General features: G+C 47.1%; 1 non-coding gene across 1 annotated transcript; it reads right to left on the minus strand.

Annotated features, from left to right (window-relative positions):
* Positions 1-1,033: 1,033 nt before the first annotated feature.
* On the minus strand, positions 1,034-1,139 carry LOC147365440 (U6 spliceosomal RNA). Its single transcript, XR_015135666.1, has one exon. It is a non-coding gene; the product is annotated as a U6 spliceosomal RNA (small nuclear RNA).
* Positions 1,140-7,668: the final 6,529 nt, after the last annotated feature.

Here is a 7,668-nt window from a genome sequence, read left to right on the forward strand (position 1 = left end):
AGTCATGTATAAATGCATACCTATTCTTTTTCAGGTTCTTTTTCCCATATACAGAAGATCCTAAAAAGTACTGAGAAGAGAATAAAAATGCAAGAGGTGGTGGAGGTGTTGGAAACCAATGCAAAATCCAAGAAATGTAATCCTGTAGAAGCAGGGCTCTACAAATTTAAAATGCGGAAACTGGATTCTGGAGTTCTTTATAGTGGGTGCATTTTTCCTAAGAAACCAGCCAGAGAAGCCACCGGCCATGCTTTTGATTTTGTCTTTGATTTTGAAACGGAGAAAAGAATCAATCAGCAAAAAGCAAAGAGGGTATTGGAAGATAAACACTTTAAATTTATGCGAAGCCTTGCCCTTATTGCATCTTGTTAGGTGTTGTGGATGTTCCCCGTTAGAAAGAAATTCCAGTCACTGTCCCCAGGTCACCTGCCTTTGTTCGGAAGATAACCCCCAACCCACCCAAGAAGATGAGGATGAGTTGCTCAACGATTGCCCCATGACAGTACCTGTTAAGCCCAAACTCCCGGTGAGGAGAACTGTGGAAATATGTCCTTTCTCTTTTGATTCAAAAAAGTCACTTACAGAAAGAGAAGAAAATCAAACAGTTGCAGAAAGGGGACGTGCTCAAGTTCTAGGCACTTCCTTTGCCTCATTTTACCACCATTAACCTGCAGGAGAAGATGAAGAACACAACTCAAGTGGAGCCTTCTGCTTGGAGCCTGGCAGAAGAGGTGCCTGAAGGCACAGACTTGGGTTCTGTACATGCCCTGAAGACAAAGAAGGCTCCTCCAGGTGTGATGGAAAGAGCAGCTTTGGTTCCCGGATGGTGTCTACAGCCGAGTCTAGTGGTGGGATTTACTGGAGAACTTGGGTGGTACCCACATAGCAAGGCTGCTCATTTAACAGTAATTTGTGTTGCTTCCACCCTCCTCCTCTTTTTTATACGTAAGTCAGAATATATAGTTGATTTAGTTTGTAGTTTATTCACTTAAAATGTCATTTTTACTGCTTTTATCCTTCACTTTTTTTATTTTTAAACATGGAACGCTTCACAAATTTGCATGCCACCCTTGCTCATGGCCACTCTAATCTTCTCTGCATCGTTCCAATTTTAGTATATGTGCTGCCGAAGCGAGCACTAACCTTCACTTTTTATATTTAAATTAAAAAATAAGACACTTGATTTAGTTTATAGTTTATATCTGATTCTTTCCTCTACTCTGTGCAAAATGAATTTGGAGTTAAGGAGCCCTTTGCGCTGGGCGGGGAGCCTCGTTAACCGCCTGCCGAGGCAGAGCCGTGACTGCGTGTCCCTCAGCGAGGCTGTCTGCCGGCCTTGGGTGGAGCTGCTGTCCAGGCTCCTCCTGCCCTTGTTGGTGCTGACGAGGAGGGAGCACTGAGCAGGGCTTGGTCTAAGTCCTCCTGAGACCTGGGCTGGAATCAAGGTTTGTCTTCCAAAGATTATCAAAGGCAGTTCCGTACTCCTTTCCACAGAGATTCTTGGCATTTACATCTCACCAGCACCCTGAGTGTTCACGAGGAGACAGGATTTCTCGGGCCCTACTCCTGTTCTAGAATAACCAGAGCCATAGCGTTACTCCCAGTACGTGGCTTCTTCTGGCACATGCCAGAAACCTGTGTCTTATTAATCCGTGGTTTTTTTTTTTAATTTTTTTTAAACTTAATGTTTACTTCTTTGGGAGGACAGCTGGCTCACTATGTTGTGTTTGTAGGTGTGAAGATTCTTCACCAGTGATCCCCATACACATACTGATTCATCTTTGTTTTTTCACACACACGTTATTATAGCGTGTAGTACCTAAAGTACCTAAAGTACTTTAGTAGGACCTAAAGTAGGTCCGTTTGAGTCTATATTCTATATGCATTTGTGAGTATAAATTAATCCCAACCTCCTAATTTATCCCTTCCATCCACAACTCTCCTTCTGTAACCATGTGTGTTTCCTAAGACTGTGTGTATATTTCGCTTTTATAAAATAGCTCGTTGATATCAGTTTCTCCTTCTGAAGTACTTCATTCACTATGATTATTCTAGATTAATCTTTGATTGTTCTAGATTTTCCCTGTAAATGGCATTATCATTTTTTCATGGCTGAATCATATTCCATTCTGTGCATATATGACTTCTTTACTCATTCATCTGTCCATGTACATTTTGGTTACTTCCATGTCTCAGCTGTTGTAAATGCTGCTGCAGTGCATGCTTGTGTGCATTCTTGTTGCTCAGTCGCTACTTCTATCTTGCAAAACTGAGACAGTCCCCAGGAGACACTCAGTCCCCATTCCCCTCCCTCAGCCACTGGCACCTACAATCCTGCTTTCTGTGTCTATGGAGCTGACTGCTCTGGGACCCTATATGAGTGGACTCAAACATTTGTTCTTCCGTGTCTGGCTTATGTAACTGAGCATAATGCCTTCAGACTTCATCCACGCTGTAGGCTGTGTCAGAACTGCCTTCCTTTCAGGCTGGACAACATTCATTGTGTGGATGGACTGTGGTCTGCTTGTCTGTTCTTCTGCCAAGGGACGCGTGAAATATCTACATTCATCTCTCATGTTTTTTCATATTTGTGGAATAGCTTCTGAAAGTCCCATGATCCAAAAGTCATTCACCATTACCTACTTTGTAAACTTTTTTATTTTGAAATCCATCAAAGCTCAGAAGAAGGGAAGAATGTATGTGAGCTTCGCCTGTATTTAGGAACAAATGCTTTAGGATATTCATTTTATTGCCCCTGTGTGTGCTATGGGTGTGTGTGTGTGTGACTGTTTGCTGACGTGCTGTTCGGGTGCATGGTGTATGTAGGTGTGCAGCGCGTATGTGTGTGGGAGGGTGGAGGGGCTGGTGGTGGGTCGAGGGCTGGGGGCTTGGGGCCCGAGGTGGGCAGACGGGTGTAAGTGGGAGCTCCCCGTGGTTCTCTGCTCTGGTGGCGTCTATGTCCCACCTCTTCCCGCATTCCCGCTCGGATAAAGCGTGGTGCCTGTGGGCGAGCGTCAGCCCTGGCACGAAGTCATCTGAGCCGGAGCCTAGGAGGTGTTGGCCCCTCTCCCCACCACCCTGTGGAGAAGCAGGACCTGAGCGCGCTCCACCCCCTAACTGACCATCAGGATGGACAGACCCGCTGTTTCCGCTGGACCCTGCAGGACTGTCCTTCCTGGGTGTCTGGGGCAGCGCCTCCTGCTGGAGGCCTGGGACACTGCAGCTGGGCCACTTCCGATCTGTCCCCGCGGCACCCCAGGCTGCGCTAGAGGCTCCTGGTTCTCCCCGGCCCTGACTGCCACGTGGCGCAGAACCCGCTCACAGCTTTGTTCTGCCCCTTGAGATGTTTAGTGATTAAGCTTTTGTTCCGTTTCCTGACGTGGGTGAAGTGTGGAGCCCAGGGATGATCTCTTCTTCAAGAAAGGTACATCCTAGTTCCCACGTGCAGGTGAGCCCCTGTCCAGCGATGAGAGACCCCGGGGGTGTGACCGTGCCTCCTGGGGGCGCAGCCCTAAGCTACTTTGAACCTGACCAAGTTCTGTCTACGTGGTAGATTCAGACCTCTCCAAGTGCTGTCTACACTGATTGTGTTTAGATGAGGGGTCGTTGAGACTCCACAGGTAGGCTACCTGGTTGTGGCTGTTCAGTCGCTCAGTCGTGTCCAACTCTTTGTGACCCCTGGACTGCAGCATGCCAGGCTTCCCTGTCCTCCACTATCTCCTGGTGCTTGCTCAAACTCATGCCCATTGAGTCGGTGAAGCCATCCAACCATCTCATCCTCTGTTGTCCCCTTCTCCTGCCTTCAATCTTTCCCAGCATCAGGGTCTTTTCCAATGAGTCAGCTCTTTGCATCAGGTGGCCAAAGTATTGGAGCTTCAGCTTCAGCATCAGTCCTTCCAATGAACATTTACAGTTGATTTCCTTTAGGATTGACTGCTTTGATCTCCTTGCTGTGCAAGTTCTCTCAAGAGTCTTCTCCAGCACCACAGTTTGAAAACATCAGTTCTTTGGTGCTCAATATGGTCCAACTGTCACCTCCATACATGACTACTGGACAAACCATAACTTTGAGTAGATGGACCTGGCTTGTTTACATATTGGGGTTCTGCCAACCACAACCATGGTGTTCTGACCGAGGAGACGTGTGGCCCCAGGTGGAGGGGGGTCTGGGGGCTGTGTGAGCCTCACCCCGTCTGCATGGGTCAGAATCATGTGCAGAGGGAGACCATATACACAAAACTAAGAAAAAGGGAAGAATACATGTGAGCTTCACTTGTGTTTAAGAATTAATGCTTTACAGTATCATTTTACACAGGCCTGTGTCTATTCCCTCTTTACCACTGTGAGGTTCCCCATGCCTGGGGCTCCTGGAGACTCCTCAGGTGAGCTACCTGGTAATTATTCCAATTCACCAGGAGTCTGGCAAGAAGGCAGCAGGTTTATCTGGGCAATTGATTGCAGGGCACATGGATCAGGCAAAAAGCCAATGGGCAGCAGGTGAGGTTGCTGCTGTGCTCTCCTTCCAGCAGAGCGTCCATGCTCAGCAGAGACTAGACCTGCCCCTCGTCTCCAGCCCAGAGTCTGGTGTGTTTTTGCAGCACCTCAGCAGGACAACAAAAGACCGAGACTGCCAGCACCAAGGTAGTGTGTTCAACATTACCATGACAGCTATAAGAACAGTTACTATCACAGAGAACCTAAGGGAAAGAGGAGGACTTCTCTGGGACAAGTTGAGGGAGGGAGACTGACACCTCTATCTGTCAGGCCAGGAGCTTACAGGAACTCACTCCTTTCCACTGTAGGGGCCCAACCAGCAGAGACCTGGTGTCCTAACCAAGGGTCTTGCCACCAAAGGTGCAGGACCTGGGAGGGGGTCGCCCTAGAGACTGTGGACATGTGACTGTAGCAGCAGGGCCTGGGACGGAGGGGTCGCCCTAGAGACTGTGGACATGTGACCCCAGGTGTAGGGCCTTGGGGGGGGTCACCCGGGAGACTGTGGACATGTGTCCCCAGGCACGGGTCTTGGGGGGGGTGGTCACCCGGGAGACTGTGGATTGTGACCCCAGGTGCAGGGTCTGGAGGGGTCTACAATGTGGGAGACCCAGGTTCGAGCCCTGGGATGGGAAGATCCCCTGGAGAAGGAAATGGCAATCCACTCCAGTACTATTGCCTGGAAAATCTCATGGACAGAGGAGCCTGGTACGCTACAGTCTATGGGGTCGAAAAGAGTTGGACACGACTGAGCAACTTCACTTTCACTTTCACTTTCTCTGGCCCTAAGCGAGGAGTGGGATTGCAGGATCATATGATACCTCTATGTCTAGTGTTTCTAGGAAACTCCATGCTGTTTTCCATCATGGCTTCACCATTTACATTCCCACCAAGACCGTGGGAGGATCTTACTGGCTGTACATTTTCTGCAGTAATTATTCTTTGTAGATCTTTTCAATGATGGCCATTGTGACCAGGTGATGCCTCGTAGTTTTGTCTGGCATTGATTTAATAATTACTGATGTGGACTATCTTTCCATGTACTTTTATTATTATTTTACATCGTGTGAGAGCAATTTTTCTCTTCAATCTGGCTCCTTGAAAGTTGGCCCGGTTTGGAATTTTTTTCCGATGATTTATCCTAGGACATTTCTTGAAGGCAGGTGTCATTTACAGCCCTCTCAGACTTGGGACTATTATGAGCCCTTTAGCATCTGTTTTAAGGTGTATATATTGATCTGAAGCAGCTAATTACTCCCTGTCCCTCCGCCTTTCTTTTTTGGTAAACTTGAGTTTCTTTTCTAAGTCTATGAACTTGTTTCTCTTTTGTAAAGAAGTTTATTTGTGTCCATATTTAGATTCCGCAGGAAGTAATAAGCTATACTTGTCATTCTCTATCTCACGTCACTTAGTATGATTATCTCTAGTTTCTTCCCAGTAACTGGAAGTGGCATTAACTCGTCCTCCTTTTTGTCTGAGTGATATTGCGTTGTGTATATGTACCCCATTTTCCGCCTTCATTCATCTGTCCTTGTACATTAGGTTGCTTCCGTGTCTTGGTTATTGTACCTAGTGCTGCCCTGATCGCTGGGTGCAGGTGTCTTTTTAAATTTTGGTTTCCTCTGGATCTCCGTCTAGGTGTGGGATTGCTGGGTCACTGGGGTCTTCTATGTTTTGTTTTTTAAGAACCTCCATGGTGTTTCCCCCTAGTGGGTGCACTGACTGACACTCCCCCAACACTCCCCCCCTTTTTTCCACACATCTGCAGACTTTATTGTTGTAGGGTTTTCACTGTGGCCATTCTGATCAATGTGAGGTGACACCTCATTGTGCATTTGATTTGCCTGTCTCTAAGAACTAGTGGTGCTGAGCATCGTTTCATGTGCTTTATGGCCATCTCTATAACTTCTTTGGAGAAATGTGCATTTATTCTTTGGCTGATTTTTTATTGGGTTGTTTGTTTTTTGATATTGAGCTGTGCTAGTGGTTTGTCTGTGTTGAAGAGAAATTCCCTGTAGGTGTCTTTGTTTGCAAGACTTTTTTTCCATTCTGAGGATTGTCTTTTTCTTTCACTGGTGCTTTCCTTTGCTGTGCAGATGCATTTAATGTTTATTAGGTCCCATTTGTTTATTTTTGTTTTATTTTCACGATTCTACAAGGTGGATCACAAAAGAACTTGCTGCATTTGATGTCAAGGCGCATGCTCTTTCCCTCAAGAGTTTCATAGTATCTGTCCTTTTATTTAGATCTTTAATCTATTTGGAGTTTATTTTTGTGTATGATGTTAGGGAGCATCCGAATTTCATTCTCATTTTAATGCTAAGGAACCTGCCTGGTGTCCTCCAGTGGCTGCTCCCAATTTCCATTCCCAGCATCAGTGTAGGCGGGTTCCCTATGCTGTACACCCTCTCCAGCATTTATTGTTTGTAGAGTTTCCATCTATGGCCATTCTGGCTGGTGTAAGGTTATACCTCCTTGAAGTTTTCATTTGCATTTCTCTCATGTTGAGCGATGTTGACATCTTTACATGTGATTTTTAAAAAAACAGTGTAAGTTAAACTTATTCAAATTGTCTTCTTGACACCTGCTCTGTTTTTGATATTTTTCTGTTGACCTCCCCTAGGACATTTCTTGAGGGCAGGTGTTTTTTACTTACAGCCCACAGGCTTTGTGAATATCAAGTGCCCAGGAGCAAAGCTTTCAAAGTTGTTGTTATGGGAAATGGCCACAAGGCGGCAGCGTGTCTTTACGCCCCTACCCTGGTTACTGGAGGAACCAGAGCCTTAGGGCAAGTCCTGTTCCTGATTGTCAATTAGAGTGGAATGTGCCAGAAGAAACACCCAAGGCTTGCATCCCATTCCTTCGTCCTCCCTTACCCCTATCCCCTGGACACGTCCCAGTTCCTGCAACACCACTCTGCGGAGGGTGCTTTTATCATAGATGGGGTGACCCTAAGGAGGAAGCTGGAGGTGGGAACCCCGTCACCTGGAGACATGGAGCCCAGGGGCTTTCCAGAGCTCTTCCAGCCCAGACTCCACATCCTTTGGGTGCTGTGGGTGTAGTTTCACTGCAGGAGGGCCCGCCAGGATCTGGAGGTTGTGGGCCGGTGCAGAGGGGAACAGGCTCACCAGGTCCTTGGGGCGGGGCTCATTGGCTGGCACGACCTCCCCAGCTCCC

This window comes from Bos grunniens, chromosome 10 (assembly GCF_055505025.1).
Source record: "Bos grunniens cultivar Pamir isolate PY7600 chromosome 10, Bosgru_T2T1.0, whole genome shotgun sequence".
Classification (NCBI taxonomy): Eukaryota; Metazoa; Chordata; class Mammalia; order Artiodactyla; family Bovidae; genus Bos; species Bos grunniens.